This window comes from Mya arenaria, chromosome 14 (assembly GCF_026914265.1).
Source record: "Mya arenaria isolate MELC-2E11 chromosome 14, ASM2691426v1".
Taxonomy (NCBI): Eukaryota; Metazoa; Mollusca; class Bivalvia; order Myida; family Myidae; genus Mya; species Mya arenaria.
The window spans coordinates 50,933,602-50,952,764 of NC_069135.1; positions in this window are offsets into that span (position 1 = coordinate 50,933,602).

Consider the following 19,163-nt stretch of genomic DNA (forward strand, 5'->3'; position numbering starts at 1 on the left):
GAAGATGACGGTGAGTTGATGATGATGATGATGATGATGATGATGATGATGATGATGATGATGATGATGATGATGATGATGATGATGGTGGTTATGATGATGATGACGATGATGATGATGGTGGTGGTGGTTGCGGTGGTGGTGGAGGTGATGGTGGTGGTGGTGGTGGTGGTGGTGGTGATGATGATGACGATGATGATGATGATGATGATGATGATGATGATGATGATGATGATGATCGCAATGGTCGGAAGCATACCTGTACTGCCAACTCGGAACTGACAAACATACATGAACTGCCAACTCGGAACTGACAAACATACATGTACTGCCAACTCGGAACTGAGAAGCATACCTGTACTGCCAACTCGGAACTGACAAACATACATGTACTGCCAACTCGTAACTGACAAGCATACCTGTACTGCCAACTCGGACCTGACAAACATACATGAACTGCCAACTCGGAACTGACAAACATACATGTACTGCCAACTCGGAACTGACAAGCATACCTGTACTGCCAACTCGGAACTGACAAACATACATGTACTGCCAACTCGGAACTGACAAACATACATGTACTGCCAACTCGGAACAGACAAGCATACATGTACTGCCAACTCGGAACTGACAAACATACATGTACTGCCAACTCGGAACAGACAAGCATACCTGTACTGCCAACTCGGAACAGACAAGCATACATGTACTGCCAACTCGAAACCGATAAGCAATCATGTACTGCAAACTCACAACTAACAGCATACATGTACTGCCAACATAAAACGGACCGCATACAAGTACTGCCAACTCAAACTGTCAATCATATAGTTACTGTAAACACAAAACTGACCGCATACATTTAAAGCCAACTCAACACTGACTGCATACCTGTGCCGACAACTCAAAACTGACCTCCATACCTGTACAGAAAACTTTAGACTGACATCATACGTGTTCTGCCAACTCGCAACTGGAAGCATACATGTACTGCCAACGTTAAACTGATCGCATACGTGTTCTGCCAACTCGAAACAGAAAACATGCAAATACTGCGAACTTGAAACTGGCCGGATAAGTGTACAGCCAACTCAGAAATTGCATCATCCATGTACTGTCAACTCTTAACTGACAGCATGCATATACTGCGAACTTGAAACTGGTCGGATACGTGTACAGCCAACTCAGAAATGGCATCATGCATGTACCGTCACCTCTAAACTGACAGCATGCATATACTGCGATATTGAAATTGACCGCATACGTGTACAGCCAGCTCTGAAATGCCATCATGCATGTACTGTCAACTCTAAACTGACAGCATGCATATACTGCGAACTTCAAACTGACCGCATACGTGAACAGCCAACTCAGAAATGGCATCATGCATGCACTGCCAACGCGGAACTGAAACTATGCATAAATTGCGAATTTTAACTGAAAATGTATTATTTAGTGAGTTATTCAGCGTTCGTTACATGCGTGCTGGTTAATATCGAGACATTCACATCAACAATAAGATATGTACTTTAAACTGACAGAATGAATATACTGCCAACTTTAAACTAACTGCATTCATGTACATAACCATAATGCTATTCATAATAAGTTTGAAACGTAAGTTTTAACCCTCTAATATTCGTACGAAAGCAATTACATGTACTAGCCAAATGCGTACAACTCAGATAAGATGTCCACATGTTATCATTCGGTTGTTCACATCTGAATGATTTGGTTTAATACGAATTAACTTATCAGTACACATGTTGAGTTACCGTTTGTCCAAACAAGAGATTTAACAAGTTAAACACAATTTGCTGCATATTGCTATCACATGTGTTTTCTCAATATTCATATCATTTACCGTCTAAAGCCGTAGCAGTTCATTTAAAGCTTTAAGGTAACACCGTCTAAAGCCTTAGAGCAGTTAAATCAAAGCTTTAAGGTTACACCGTCTAATGCCTAAGTGCAGTAAATTGTAAGCTTTAAGGTTACACCGTCTAAAGCCTTAGAGCAGTTCATTCACAGCTTTAAGGTTACAACCTCTTAAGCCTTAGAGCTGTCCATTAAAAGCTTTATGGTAACACCGTTTAAAGCCTTAGAGCAGTTTATTTGAAGCTTTAAGGTTACACCGCATAAAGCTTTAGAGCAGTTTATTTAAAGTTTAAGGTTACACCGTTTAAAGCCTTAGAGCAGTTTATTTAAAGTTTTAAGGTTACACCGTTTAAAGCCTTTGAGCAGTTTATTTAAAGTTTTAAGAAAACACCGTTTAATGACTTCAAGTTGTTTACATAATGCTTTTAAGTAACACCGTTCAATGCCTTATAGTAATTCACATTGAGCTTTAATGAAGAACTGTCTAAAGCTTTAAAGCTGTTCATTCAAAGCTTTACGATAACAACGTCTAAAGCCTTAGAGCAGTTCATTCAAAGCTTTAAGGTAACACCTTCTAAAGCCATAGAGCAGTTCATTTAAAGCTTTAAGGTTACACCGTCTAAAGCCTTGGAGCAGTCCATTAAAAGCTTTAAGGTAACACCTTCTAAAGCCATAGAGCAGTTCATTTAAAGCTTTAAGGTTACAACGTCTAAAGCCTTAGAGCAGTTCATTCAAAGCTTTAAGGTAACACCTTCTAAAACCTAGCGCAGTTCATTTAAAGCTTTAAGGTTACACCGTCTAAAGCCTTAGAGCAGTCCATTAAAAGCTTTAAGGTAACACCTTCTAAAGCCATAGAGCAGTTCATTTAAAGCTTTAAGGTTACAACGTCTAAAGCCTTAGAGCAGTTCATTCAAAGCTTTAAGGTAAAACCTTCTAAAGCCATAGAGCAGTTCATTTAAAGCTTTAAGGTATAACCGCCTAAAGCCTTAAAGCAGTAAATTGTAAGCTTTAATTAAACACCGTCTATAGCCTTAGAGCAGTTCATTCACAGCTTTAAGGTAACAACGTCTAAAGCCTTAGAGCAATCCATTAAAAGCTTTAAGGTAACACCGTTTAAAGCCTTAGAGCAGTTTATTTGCAGCTTTAAGGTTACACCGCCTAAAGCTTTAGAGCAGTCCATCAAAAGATTTAAGGTTACACCGTCTAAAGCCTTAGAGCAGTTCAATCAAAGCTTTAATGTAACACCGTCTAAAGTCTTAGAGCATTTCATTTAAAGCTTTAAGGTTACACCGTCTAAAGCCTTAGAGCAGTTCAATCAAACCTTTAAGGTTACACAGTCTAAAGTCTTAGAACAGTTCATTTAAAGCTTTAAGGTTACACCGTCTAAAGCCTTACAGCAGTTCAATCAAAGCTTTAAGGTTACATTGTCTAATGCCTAAGTGCAGTAAATTGTAAGCTTTAAGGTTACACCGTCTAAGCCTTAGAGCAGTTCATTTGAAGCATAAAGGTAACACCGTTTAAAGCCTTAGAGCAGTTCATTCATAGCTTTAAGGTCACATCGTCTTAAGCCTTAGAGCAGTCCATTAAAAGCTTTACGGTAACACCGTTTAAAGCCTTAGAGCAGTTCAATCGCAGCTTTAAGGTTACACCGCCTAAAGCTTTAGAGCAGTTCATTTAAAGTTTAAAGTTACACCGTTTAAAGCCTTAGAGCAGTTCATTTAAAGTTTTCAGGTTACACTGTTTAAAGCCTTAGAGCAGTTTATTTACAGTTTTAAGGTAACACCGTTTAAAGACTTCAAGCTGTTTACATAATGTTTTTAAGTAACACCGTTCAATGCCTTATAGTAATTCACATTAAGCTTTAATGAAGCACTGTCTAAAGCTTTAAAGCTGTTCATTCAAAGCCTTACGATAACAACGTCTAAAACCTTAGAGCAGTTCATTCAAAGCTTTAATGTAACACCTTCTAAAGCCGTAGAGCAGCTCATTTAAAGCTTTAAGGTTACACCGTCTAAAGCCTTAGAGCAGTCCATTAAAAGCTTAAAGGTAACACCGTTTTAAGACTTAGACCAGTTTATTTAAAGTTTTAAGGTAACACCGTTTTAAGCCTTTAAGTTGTTTACATAATGCTTTTAAGTAAGACCGTTCAAGTCCTTATAGTAATTCACATTAAGCTTAAATGAAACACTGTCTAAAGCCTAAGAGTAGTTCATTCAAAGCTTTACGGTTACAAGGTCTAAAGCCTTAGAGCAGTTCATTCTAAGCTTTAAGGTAACACCTTCTAAAGCCGTAACGCAGTTCATTTAAAGCCTTAAGGTAAAACTACCTAAAGCCTTAAAGCAGTAAATTGTAAGCTTTAATGTAACACCGTCTATAGCCAAACAGCAGTTAATTCACAGCTTTAAGGTAACACGATCTAAAGCCTTAGAGCATTTCATTTAAAGCATTAAGGTTACAACGTCTAAAGCTTTAGAGCAGTTCATTTACGGTTTTGAGGTAACACCGTTTAAAGCCTTTAAATTGTTTATATAATGCTTTTAAGTAACACCGTTCATTGCCTTACAGTGGTTCACATTAAGCTTTAATGAAGCACTGTCTAAAGCCCCTCGGTTGTTCACGCACAGATTTAATACAGCTCTTTTCACAGGCGCCCAACGGAGGACCATGTCTGGATGTGCACTTAATGAGGCGCCCAACGGGGACCATGGCTGAACGTGTACTAAATAGAGCGCCCAACGGAGCACCATGGCTGAACGTGTACTTAATGGGGCGCCCAACTGAGCACCATGGCTGAACGTGTACTTAATAGGCGCCCAACGGGTAACCATGGCTGAACGTGTACTTAATAGAGCGCCCAACGGAGCATCATGCCTGAAAGTGTACTTAATTGGGCGCCCAACGGGGGACCATGGTTGGACGTGTACTTCATAGGGCGACCAACTGGGGACAATGGCTGGACGTGTACTTAATGGGGCGCCCAACGGGGGAACATGGCTAAACGTGTACTTAATGGGGCGTCCGGAAATAAACCATGGCTGAACGTGTACTGATTTTGGCACCAAACGGGGAACCATGCTTAAACGAATTCTAATCTGGGCACCCAACGAGGGTCCATGGCTGGACGTGTACTTAATTGGGTGCCCCACGGGGAACCGTGGCCTAACGTGTGTTTAATTGTGCGCAAAACGGGGGACCGTGGCTGAACGTATTCTTAATGGAGCGCCAAACGGGTGACCATGGCTGAACATGTACTTAATGGGGCGGCAAACGGGGAACCGTGGCTGAAAATATTCTTAATGGAGCGCCAAACGGGTGACCATGGCTGAACATGTACTTAATGGGGCGGCAAACGGGGGACCGTGGCTAAACGTGTTTTAATGGAGCGTCCAACTGGGGACCGTGGCTGAACGTGTTCTTAATGAGCGTCCAACGGGGGACTTTGGCTGAACGTGTTCTTAATGGAGCTTCCAACTGGGGACCGTGGCTGAACGTGTTCTTAATGAGCGTCAAACTTGGGACCTTGGCTGAATGTGTTTAAATGGAGCGTCCAACAGGGGACCTTTGCTAAACGTGTTCTTAATGGAGCGCATAACGGGAGACAGTGGCTAAACGTGTTCTTAATGGAGTGTCCAACGGTGGACACAGGCTGAACGTGTTCTTACTGGATGGTCCAACGTGGGAAACACATGCTAAACGTGTTCTTAATGGGGCGTCCAACGGGGGATATTCTCTCAATGTGTTCTTCATGGAGCGTCCAACGGGGGACCTTGGCTGAACGTGTTGTTAATGGAGCTTCCAACGGGGGACCTTGGCTGAATGTGTTGTTAATGGAGCGCCCAACGGAGCGCCATGGCTGAACGTGTACTTTATTGGGCACCCAACGGGGAACCATGGACCATGGACGTGTACTTGATAGGGCGACCAACTTGGGACAATGGCTGGACGTGTACTTAATGGGGCGCCAAACGGGGGACCATGGCTGAACGTGTACTTAATGGGGCACCTATCGGGGGACCATGGCTGGACGTGTACCTAATGAGGCACCCAACGGGGGACCATGGCTTAACGTGTACGTAATGGGGCGCCTAACGGGAGACAATGGCTGGACGTGTACTTAATGGGGCGCCCAACGGGGGAACATGGCTTAACGTGTACTTAATGGGGCGTCCGGAAATAAACCATGGCTGAACGTGTACTGATTTTGGCACCAAACGGGGAACCATGGCTTAACAAATTCTTAACTGGGCGCCCAACGAGGGTCCATCGCTGACCGTGTACTTAGTTGGGTGCCCAACGGGGAACCGTGGCTTAACATGTTCTTAATGGAGCGTCCAACGGCGGACCGTGGCTGAACGTGTTCTTAATGGAGCGTCCAACGGGGGACAGTGACTGAACGTGTTCTTAATGGAGCGTCCAACGGGGGACCGTGGCTGAACATGTTCTTAATTGGGCGTCCAACGGGGTACCTTGGATGAACGTGTCTTAATGGAGCGTCCAACGGGGGACCGTGGCTGAATGTGTTCTTAATGGAGCTTCCACGGGGGACCGTGGCTAAACGTGTTCTTAGTGGAGCAACCAACGAGGGACCTTGGCTGAACGTGTTTGAATGGGGCGTCCTACGGGAAACCGTGGCTAAACGTGTTCTTAATAGGGCGTCCAACGGGGGACAGTGACTGAACGTGTTCTTAATGGGGCGTCCAACAGGGGACAGTGACTGAACGTGTTCGTAATGGAGCGTCCAACGGAGGACAGTAACTGAACGTGTTCTTAATGGAGTGTCCAACGGGGGACAGTGACTGAACGTTTCTTAATGGAGTGTCCAACGGGGGACCGTGGCTAAACGTGTTCTTAATGGCGCGTCCAACGGGGGACATCGGCTGAACGTGTTCTTAATGGCGCGTCCAACGGGGGACCGTGACTGAACGTGTTCTTAAAGGAGCGTTCAACGGGGGACAGTGACTGAACGTTTCTTAATGGAGTGTCCAACGGGGGACCGTGGCTAAACGTATTCTTAAAGGAGCGTTCAACGGGGGACAGTGGTTGAACGTGTTCTTAATGGGGCTATCTTATCAACGCAAGTATCATACAATTGACTTTCCAATCGATAGTTATGCTATCTATTTCAAAACTATAACATCTGTATTAGATAGTTTCCACAATTTGTTCGATTATGTGTGTTAAAGCTGCATTCTCACAGATCAACCGTTTCGCAACTTTTCTTTTTGTCTTGAAACGAGCCAATTTTTGAGTATTTTTTTTTTCAAACCAGTGACACAAGAGTGCTGGCAAAGATCAAACCGCAGTTTTTCATATCTGAGTTTGAAGATTGATGTTTATTGGCTAAAATGAAAGTTTTCCATACAAATGAGATCTGCTATATTGTGAGATATCTTATAGGATTGAATTAAAGACATTGATACCAAAATCGACTGATTCTGAGACATAAACTGAAATTGCGTCTTCATTTTCAATCTGTGATATTGCAGCTTTGAATATTTAATTTTATTTGTAGCCCTCGAGTAGGCATTCAATTGGAACTTTTGATCATACGATATTCTATCGTACTCTCGTTGATAAGCTGACCAAACCGCCAACCCTATTTCATCGAAACGATCTTTACCTGGTTTTCTATCCTGGCTTGGCAGGGGAGTATGTCATGGTACCTTTGCCTATACATGTATTGGGGTTTGTGAGCAGACTGGTGAAAATGACTTTGTATTACCCAGTTATAAGTGCACTCGCCCTGTAATCCGGAGGTCCCGGGCTCGAGTCCCGGTTTTGCCGCATAATTATTTTCTTAACCCGTTACAGACGGATTACTCAAGAACACGGGCGTATAATTTAAATTGCTTCGGGTACGACACTGACAAGGCGTACAGGGCAGTTGCAAGCAATATAAATAGAACATAAGCATTTTCAAATACGCTGTAGTGAAAAAATCAATACATAAGGCCAAGGAAAAAAACCCTGTAACTCTACAGCTGATCCTATCATTTAGTAAAAGAAAATAATGTAAATATGTATGTGCTGAATGTTGTTTTTTTCAATTTTAGTGTATATAGCTCTAAATAAACACGGGTCAAGAACAATTAACACCCAACGTTACAACTCAATATCATTTTGGATCTGACCGATACCGTTTCATCATTTAAATTAACGGATACCTTTGACAGTTTTCGCTAACAACGACGTCCTTGAAAAACAACAATGCCTACTTTCCATCGATAACAACCTCGGATGTATATGAACGTTTTACAATCTCAGAATCTTCACATTCTACTACAGGTGAATCGCGTACTTATTTCAAATTAACACAAATTACTGCTACTAATGAACCCGAACACTTCCGAGGCCATCTTCTACGCAATGATAGCCCCAGCCAAGCGGTATAGATATCTGCCAACTTGAACGAGTAAAGCTGGATCTCGGCTGTGTGTTCTACTTAAATGTATTTTATTCTCTCCTCAGGGTATATTTTAATATCATTTCAATTATTCAAGTTGAATGGTAGTTTAAAATATGAAGAAAACCTTCAAAATTAAAGATAATTTACCATCTTTAACCGAACTCGTATTTAACGAGCGGTGGTAAGTGCACGGGCGGTCACATGAACCCTCAGGCTCGACACAGGACTAAGGCAGGGAGGTTGGGCGTAAAAATGACTCAGATGTGTTCATTTTCATACATTCTATTCACAATTTAAGTCATGTATTTATTCAATTGTCAATAATAATGTATCAAATGTTTACCCTATAAATATGAAACTACATGTAAATGTGTCTCTATCACGCCTATATAAAGTGTAATCTTCAGACTGTCAGTTTGAACTAATCTAGCTGAGTGTCGAAAACTGATAACCAACGATACAGTGTCTTAAAATAAAGCAAAACTCTTAAGTAAAATGATATCTAACTCTTTCAAATTATCAACAAAGTAAATTCACTTATCAGGAACAATAACAACTTTTAAATTTGAAAACCTATCGTAAAACAATATGGAAGGTCCATAGGGAAACCACAAACTTACTCCGTGTGTGTATACCACGTGATAAATTGTGTCATAAAGTCTACGAAAGGCAATATTTTGATTTGAAAAAAGCCTTTAAACAAAGTTAACTTTACTATTTCTTTACCATTTTAAATGAAATATAGCGCAGTCTATGCCGCTTAAGGAGCCATGCCTTAGTTCGGTCTTTTACAAGAGTTTGATTGAGAGTTTAGTTTCTTAAAAACCTTTCCATAATACGGCCGTCTTACGGAGCACTGTCAAAACATTATTTTGGAAACAGGTTTGTCGAAGTGTTTAATGAAACTAATGACCTTATCAAATTTCGGTAATAAAACAAATGCGGGGATCTTTAAGCGGCATAGACTGCCTTTTATTTTATTATAAATTGTGTTTTTAAAGAAAATTTATCTTTAATTTAAGTCTTCATTTTAAGCAAGATGTTGCCGTCCGACGTCGCATTTATGACGTAATATATCACTTGGTATACACACACTGTAATTAACAAAACATATGAATATTAAAATGGTGAAAATATCGTCAGAGGAGAGATACCTTGCATAAATTGATCCGGTCTTTTATTAAATAAACGGTACAACCCGCACAAATCTGGTTTGTTAAACATGTAAGTTCATATGTCGTTACTTCATTTAAGGAATGAATTGCGGTGTTGATGTCAATATCGGGGATATGAACGCAATTGGGCAATCGGACTCCACACACTTTGACCAGCCCAATTGCGTTCATACCCCGATAATGACATCAACCCCGCAATTCATTCATTATATATACACCAATAGTTCATTATTTCAGTCAAGAATTGTTAATAGGGGACCTGCTGACACATTACAAACAATAACAAGATCAATAGTTTTCATGTATATTGTTATGCAATGAATTGCGATCCGAACATATCCGAATAGATTGCGTTCATCGATTGATAAACGCAATTGCCGAAAGGCAGTTCATTTAAGGAAAGGAAGTTGAGGTGTAAATTTTTGGTTATTAAATCAGTTAAAGTACAGAGCTAGACCATTTTAATGAACCAATAGGTTGATAATTATGGATTATTCAAATGACACAATGTTTTTCAAAACAAGCCAACAATATCAACTTTGCCATATTTTATTCCGAAAATAGGCGCATACCCCATTGAATTGTGTACAGCAAAATAAAAGGAACATGATTAAAGTAATAAATAGCTAGCTGAAAATAAATTTCAATGATAAATTAAATGATGAAGTTATACTTAAACTTTTTATGAAATTAAATGAAGTATCAATGTAAAGCATACTTATTATAAGTAAAATCGGGACACAAGCTCATTAACTTATAGCAGGAGATGAACGGAAAATATAGTAACATGTACGCAACAACCGGCATGCAAGCTGATTTCCGGTATGGTGTTTTGGTAGAACCCGTTACGTGTGTATCACGTTATATATTCATGGTCATGTGATTTGAATGGTGGCAGTGATTACTGTACTGCAAGGGAAGTAACAATTTGGTTTGTTTTGTCCAAGGTTTTTTTTCTATGGAAAATGACCGAAGTGTTCCGAATGTTTTAAAATATAAAAAAATAATTTATGTAATACAGTTTTTAATTTTATTTTGATTTAAATTGTATATTATTTCTCGCTAAAATAAAAGAAAAATAAATAGAAGATAAACTGACGTATTATTTTGGTCAGTTTACAGTTGTATTATACAACAGTTTGATTGCTACGCCATTTATTATAAAAGACCAATGTTTGAATATTGGCGATCGGTACGGTGAATGTTTTTGTTACTTCTGAAAAAAATATAACAAGAAAGTGCAACAGAATGTTAAAGCAAGCAAAAATGTCCGTGCACAATTACCGGTGTATATTGGAATTTGACAATAATGCATTGGGTTACAGAATAATTAGTATGGGCAAGAATAGTATTGTTTAACTCAACATTCATTCAATGATTATATAATTATTCTAATGATAAAAAATGCTAGCGGTAATGTTTCCTATGACAAGGTTAAAAATATACGAACTACCGATCCCATTTGTTACTGCAGGTAATAGGAAACACAGGTGTTATTTTTGTTGGCCTTAGTGACAGTTTAATTGCTTTAATCAGAAAAATACACGTGTATTATAGTTGTAGAATATTTATTTTATTTATGTACAGTCGAACCTCGTTATGTCGACTTTTCGGGACCTAGTGGAAAATGTCGAGATAACGAAAAGTCGAATCATCCGAATTACAAAAAATATAACCAATCCCAACACGTTTCAGTTGGATTGTTAGATGTTTACATCCACAATTGAACGGTCCTGTTAAATATTTTCGTCGTGAAAACAGCAAACTTATTATTGAAAAATAAAGTGAAACAAAAGAAGAATTATTTGTGTCAAATTTATTTCATTTACGTTTATGGATCACATACAACACATATAAAGCCACAATTGCATACATTTATACATTGTAAGATTTTATACCGGGTCCTTCTCTGAATTGTTCGACCAGAGCAGTGGAACTAGCATTTGATATTTTGAAGTTATTCTTTCTGTTCCCATTGGGGATTGATATCTAATCAATAAAATGTTCATGTTTTATACAATACCAAAGAGCTTGAGCAATAAATGTCTCTTTAATTTAATACATAAACAAACAACTTTAATTATTCGCACTTACCAATTACATTTTTGTATCCCCTAATTATGACAGTTTGTTATATTGACACGCAAGGTATTTTGCGACATGCCGCACACCGTCATGAATATTTTCACACCTACGTCTCGATCTACAGTTCGACATAAAGAACATAGGGAATGTGTGAAATACGAACACTGGGACTGAAAAACGAGGTCGACATAGCGGTAGGGGCTGCCTTCCCGGTAGGTAAGGCGGCTGATATAACAAAGAACTTTGTATCCTTCATGTTGGCCGGTAAATAAAAGTAAAAATGGAATCATCCTTAAAATCAGACAAGATCTTATCAGTAAAGCAAAAAAACTTCTCGTTTCAATCATATGACTTTAAGGTATCCCAAGACCAAACCAAAGTAAAAGGTATCATAGAAATCCCTCCCAACAAAACGTTCAATGAAATTAAGGCCTCGTTGGAAAAAAGGAATAATGTTGCCAACATTCAGTTAACGAAAAATAAACAAGCAATCGCTGTAACTTTCACAAGCAAGGACCTGCCTCTAAATGTTAATGGCATTCAAGTTAAACCAACCTTAAAGAAAGAAAATAGGTGTCTCAATTGCCAAGAATTCGGTCATTTTAAAGGAATTTGTACAAATCAGACAAAATGCCCTCACTGTGCTGATAATCATACACACAGTCAGTGTCTTACAAAGAACTTGAAAAATGCGCAAACTGCCAGGGAAAACACAGTGCAGCATACAAAGGGTGCCCAGCTTACCTCAAGTAAACCGAAAAACTAGAAAAACACAATGCAATAATAACAAACGAATACCAAAACAAATGTAAGATAAAGGCATAAAACCTGACATGCCGAAAACACTCAAAGTAACAGAAAACCAGATAAAGTCTCTTGCTTCACTTCTCGTGGGTGAAACAGAAGCTGAAATTGAAAATATTCTCACTGAAAAACTTGTGGCAGAGTCAAATTTAAAAACACTTAAGATCACTCAGATAAATGTGGAAAAGAAAAAGCATTCCCCATCGCAAACCGCAAATAAAACTTATGTACAGACGAACTCTGTCAAATCAAGAAAGAGTGGTCACTATATTAAACAGTCCACAAAACAAGTTCCCTCACAAGCTAGGCCACCAATATGCAGGCCTTTCTCGCCCAATTTCAGGCCCCAAATGGCGTTGCCGCCTAATTATTGGCAAAAGACCGGTCCACCATTCCGAAGACGCCCCCAATTTCACATGGCGGGCTCCTTCGGAATGTGTGCACCTCCTCCCTTTTTATGGTATGGCCCTCCCAGAGCTTTCAATGGAGGCCCTGTGCCCCGCCCCTTCCGACATGTTTAGGTTTATGTAACGGGATAAAAACAATCATTAGGATAAAATAAAAACTTCAATATGGCGGCGACATTAAATAATACTAAAAACATTGATACAAACAATGGTCTCGCCGTCTTGTCATGGAATGTTCGGGGAATGAAAACCGACAACTCACATAAAATTAATGAACTCCAAAATTACCTAAACAATTCAACAAACCAAATAGATGTTATTTGTTTACAGGAAACACATTATACAGAAGAGGACAAAATCTTCAAATTGAGGGGTTACCAACAACCTATCAACAAAATTAGGAAGTCTGATAAAAGTAGTTAAGGAGGTGGAGTATGCATCTATGTAAGAGTGGGTCTTCCCTTTGCAGAGAACATGATAACTCACAAAACAGACATAGAAGTCTGCTCTGTGCAGATATACGGTAAAAAAGACCCCATCACAATATATAATGTATATGTTCCTAAAATAAATATAATAACATAAATACATATAAACACATATTTAAAAACTTAGGACGAAACACCCTAATTGTAGGAGACTTTAACTTAAAACACATCTGCTGGAACCCCGCAGGAGACTTCCGGTATGACGGCGAGGCCGATGACTTGCTTACATTCCTAAATGACAATAATCTAAATTTCTTAAATGATGGACAAATAACGAGAGTATCCGAAAAACAAAACGAATCAGACAGTGCTATTGACTTATCACTCATCTCATCACATCTCCACTCCTCTAGTGAATTCTATGTAATAAACAACACTTTTGGTAGTGACCATCTACCATTACTAACGTCAATTAAACATTCCACAAATAAAACAACAATCAATATTACAAAAAAATGGAAAACAGAAAAAGCCTCAACTGAATCATGGAACAAATTCCAACAACTCTGTCATACCGAACTAAACTATGATATAACTGAAAATGATATTCAATATAATTTCAATCATTATTATGAGAAACTTACGAAAATTCTCGATAGAACCTTACCAAAATCTAAACCTAAAATTAAAAGAGGTAAGAAAATTGTCCCATGGTGGGACACTAAATGCGACAATGCTATAAAATTAAGAGAAAAATGTAGGAAAATTTATAAAAAAAGACCCAACTTCTATTAAACATGAAAACTGGCTAATGGCTAGGCTAAGGAAACAATACAAAATGCAAAAAAGCAAGGATGGCAAAATTTCTGCTCGAAAATAACTCACAAAACAAACTCTAAGGAACTTTGGAACTTTGTCAGAAAAGTAAAAGGAATTCCATTGCCCGATGAACCACCATTTAAAATAGGCGACAAGGTAATACACAATCCCAAAGATAAGGCAGACATATTAGTAAAACATTATGAAAAGATCAGTTGCGAGAATGAATATACACAAGACTTCATTGAAATAAAAAAACAGGACCAATACAATTATAAGTGATGTAATTAACACAGAAACTCGTAGGGAAGATATTGAGTATAATGCAGATTTCAGTATGGTTGAACTCAACAGGGCACTAGCTAATTGTAAAAGTGGCGCACCTGGTGAAGATGGCATACACTATGAAATTCCTAAAAAAATACCAACATCTGCAAAGCAAACACTTCTAAGCCTCTTTAACCAATCTTGGAAATCTGGTTCAACACCAGACTCATGGAGTGAAGCTGTAATAATCCCTCTCCTGAAACCAAATAAACCTAAATATGATCCCGCATCATACCGGCCAATCTCACTTACATCAACTTTCACTAAATTAATGCAAAAAATGATAAAACCTAGATTATGTAACTTCCTTGAAACAAACAAACTGATACCAAAATTCCAATCAGGTTGCAGAGCCAATCATTCATGTGAGGACAATCTAGTTAGACTGGAACATGATTGTGAAAGGGCACAACTTGACAACAAATACCTAGTGGCAGTATTTTTGGACCTCAGCTCAGCATTTGACAAACTATGGGTCAAGGAGCTCTAACATACCTATATAAAATAGGAATAAGAGGTAAAATGCTCAATTGGATTAATGCATTTATCAAATCCAGGAAAATAAAAGTATTACTAAAAGGAGAATACTCAGAAACCATAGAAACAGCCAATGGCTGCCCACAGGGTAGTGTCTTATCACCAATCATATTCTCACTTTTCATGAATACACTAAGAGACTCAATCGAAAAACGTAACTCAGAAATCCAAAACCCTGCCTACCATAGTGACCTATCTCAGTTTGTAGATGATGCAGCGATATGGACAGTTTCTAAAAAACCTGAAATAGCAGTTAAAAACATCCAACATACTCTTAATAACATAGAGACATGGAGTGAAAACTTCGGATTCAAAATAAACCCAAATAAAACTCAAGTACTCATAGTACACAAACAAAGAGTGAAACCACCGGAAAGCTCCCCAAACTTCCCAAAGCTAAAACTATGTATTCAAAAATTAACATACAAAGAAAAAGCTATATTCTTAGGATTAACTTTCGATAAATACCTAAAATGGGACTTACACATAAACTCACTCATTGCCCGATGCGAAAAGGACCTTAACCTCCTTAGAACTATCAAAGGAAAGGAATGGGGTACAGACAAAAAATGTTTATATACAATATATCAATCACTTATCAAAACAAAACTAGACTATGGAAGTATAGTTTATAACCCTGTTTCAAATGACAAACTAAAGAAACTAAAAATTATACAAAATAAGGCATTAAGGATAATAACAGGTGCTTATCGAAGTACACGTACAATAGCACTACAAGCAGAATGTGGTGAACTTCCACTGAACTACCAAAGAGAAATAAATATGTTAAAATATTGGGTTAGATCCTCACGTCAAGATGATGATCTACCAATCAACAACAAATGTAACAGAGACCCAATCTTTGAACACAAAACCAACAAATTAAAACTCTTTAAAGTGCCATACAGCCAGACAGTACTACCATTAGTGGAAGCATGTTCTCTCACAAAAAATAAAATAGCACAACCCCATTTCTTAAACCTAGCACAACCCCATTTCTTAAACCTAATCAATAAACAAGAACTCAATATAGACTTATGCTTAACAAAAGTTATAGACAAGAAAAAGGACCCTAACATTAACTGCCAAATAGTAAATGAACACATCAATAGCAAATATTACAACTCATGGCAGGTCTTCACGGATGGAAGCAAAGACCCGCAGGTCCATTTGGCTGGGGCCGGGATAGTAGGCTTATCTCAAAATATGACACCCCTTTTTGAATGTGGGTTAAAATTTGACTTCAGGCTTTCTATTGATTCTTGTGAACTGGCGGCAATTGACCGTGCACTAAAAATGCTGCTCCAGCAAGCAGAAGCAAACAATATACACAACAAAGTAACAATACTATCAGACTCTTTAAGTGCACTCATGTCAATGAAAACAAGCTTTTCTAGGTCACGACCAGAAATTTTACAGCAAATACTTAATAATACTACACTGCTTCATGATCTAGGAGTGTCAATAACATTTGTCTGGATTCCTAGTCACATAGGCATCTTAGGAAATGAAATGGCTGATAAAATTGCAAAACAAGCATCAAGGCAAGGTTCACGAACAAACATCAAATTAAGCGTCCCTGAAGCATACAGCTGGATAAAGAAACTAACAAAAAACTAATTTGTAAGAGACTTTGAAGTATATAAACTTGAGCACAATTTTGAGTATGGGGAAATTAACACTACAATCAAAACATATAGTACTAATACACTAAAAGATAAAGTATACACACGACTTCGTTTAGGAACCAGTATGCTAGCTGCTTAGAATTATACAAATACTGACTGCTGTATCCAATGCGGAGACAAAGAAACATTCCATCACATTTTCTTTAAATGCCCAACTTATATGGAACAACGAGAAAGCCTGAAAATAGAACTTTTGAAACTAAATATGTCAGTCATCGACAGGTATCATCTGCTGTTTCCCGAACCTGATATAACAGAGAAGGTAAGGGAAGCAGTGTTTGCATACCTGTCGGGAATATACTACCTAAACAAAATTTAATACCACACAAAACAAAAGGTTCTATAAGAAATAGGGTCTAAATAGCACAGCACTTATCAAACAACATATGCAAAACATGTTCATTGTATACGCCGTGTACCTGTTATTGGGACCCTTTTTGAAAAGGGTGGTGATACAATGACTGTTTTAACATCAATAATAAGCACAAAGCATAAATAATAATCTTTAAAAAATAAAATAAAAAGCACGTTCATTGTATACGCCGTGTACCTGTTGTTGGGGCCCTTTCCAAAATGGTGGTAATACAATGACTATTTTAACATCCCGAGAAAGCAAAGAACATAAATAATAATAAAAAAAATAAAAAATAATTAAAAAAAAACTAAAAATAAAAAGCACGTTCATTGTATACGCCGTGTACCTGTTGTTGGGGCCCTTATCAAAAGGGTGATAATACAATGACTGCTTTAACATCCCAAGGAAGCAAAAAACATACATTAATAATAACTTAAGAAATAAAACAAAATAAAATAAAAAGCACGTTCATTGTATACGCCGTGTACCTGTTGTTGGGGCCCTTATCAAAAGGGTGGTAATACAATGACTGCTTTAACATCCCAAGGAAGCAAAAAACATACATAAATAATAACTTAAGAAATAAAACAAAATATCATAAAAAGCACGTTCATTGTATACGCCGTGTACCTGTTGTTGGGGCCCTTTTTAAAAGGGTGGTAATACAATGACTGCTTTAACATCCAAAAGAAACAGAAAGCATAAATAATTAAAAAAAAATATAAATAAAATATAAAGCTCGTTCATTGTATCGCCGTGTACCTGTTGTTGGGGTCCTTTTCAAAAGGGTGGTAATACAATGACTGCTCAAACATCCTAATGAAGATTAGAAAATAATTCCCTATAAGTAAAACTTTATCTTAGTGAGGGGCATCACGATCCCCTCCGGCGCCTTGCTTAGAGATACGTTCATTACAAACAACAAAATATGGCAGGTTTACCTGACAACTACAAACACATTATATTATATTGAACAAGAATGAGCATAGAGGGAACGAAACGATAACCGGCACCTTAAGCGACACACACGATAGTGATTCACACGATGAACGAAATACTAAGCTAACAGCCAAATGTATATAGAATATTTATTGTTTTACATATTTTACCTTTTGGAATTACCGAAACATACGAATGGAATTCATGGATTTAAGCAGGATATCTGGAACGATGAATACCAAATCGACTATCCATTATTATCAAGCCCGGTAAACAAACATTTCATCCCCGGAGTTATGAGATGAACGCGTATAAATTGGATCTCTACTACTTTTAGTAGCTATAAATTACTGATTTTCAATCTACATTATGGTGACAAAACATTTCTTTTCTTTTCTTCTTTCGTTTTCACATGAAAGGATGAGATATTAAGGAGTATGATGATATACATCGATTTAACCATAAATTATTAAATGCAAGTCACCATAACCTAAAACAAAACAAAAATATTTTTCGGGCGAAGTTGTCAAGAAAGAAAACCAATATCAGTATAAACTGTATAGAGACATTTTGAGTTAACAATTCTACCGATTTAAACCGTTACATCCATAGTGCTATTAGAAGTCCATGATGATTTTACATGCTATGCTAGGTGATGGTGTTGTAATATAACGCTTCTGGTCCAGATTAATTGTTAGGAAAAACAGTTTTTGATCCTAGCCCTAATTCATTCATTCACTTAAAGATATTGAAATTTTGAAAATATATATGGTTACGACCCATTGATAAAAAAGAGAAGGCACTGGACCAGGGGCTACATACCTGTGTATAGAAAGTATACTATGTATTTTTATCCCGCACATACATATTAAAATGGAAAAAATCGGGCGCAGGCCGAAAACAAACAAAAAAAAAAAACAAAAAAAAAAAACAACAAAAAAAACCTGTATATTATTAATCATTATTATTTTTAAAACAACCATAGTAACCCTCTCTATATATGTACATGAACATTTAAAAAACATGTAGGCAAAACAAGTAATGTCAACGCACTCTCTGGTCTTGAAGAATTTCCAATAAGTAAATAGTGAGGCAATAGTCGGGCATCGACAACCAAGTGGTCAGTTCATATATATATTAGAAATATTAATACATATAGTGGGCAAAAAGTCCTGTTCTCACAACACTTTCTTGTCAATGAACTGACCGTGAGTCTTGCCTATCCTTTAAATAAATACCATTCTTACACGTAAATGTTTTTAAGATACAATGCAATATCAAATTTAAGACTGGAGAAATGAAACCATATCCAATA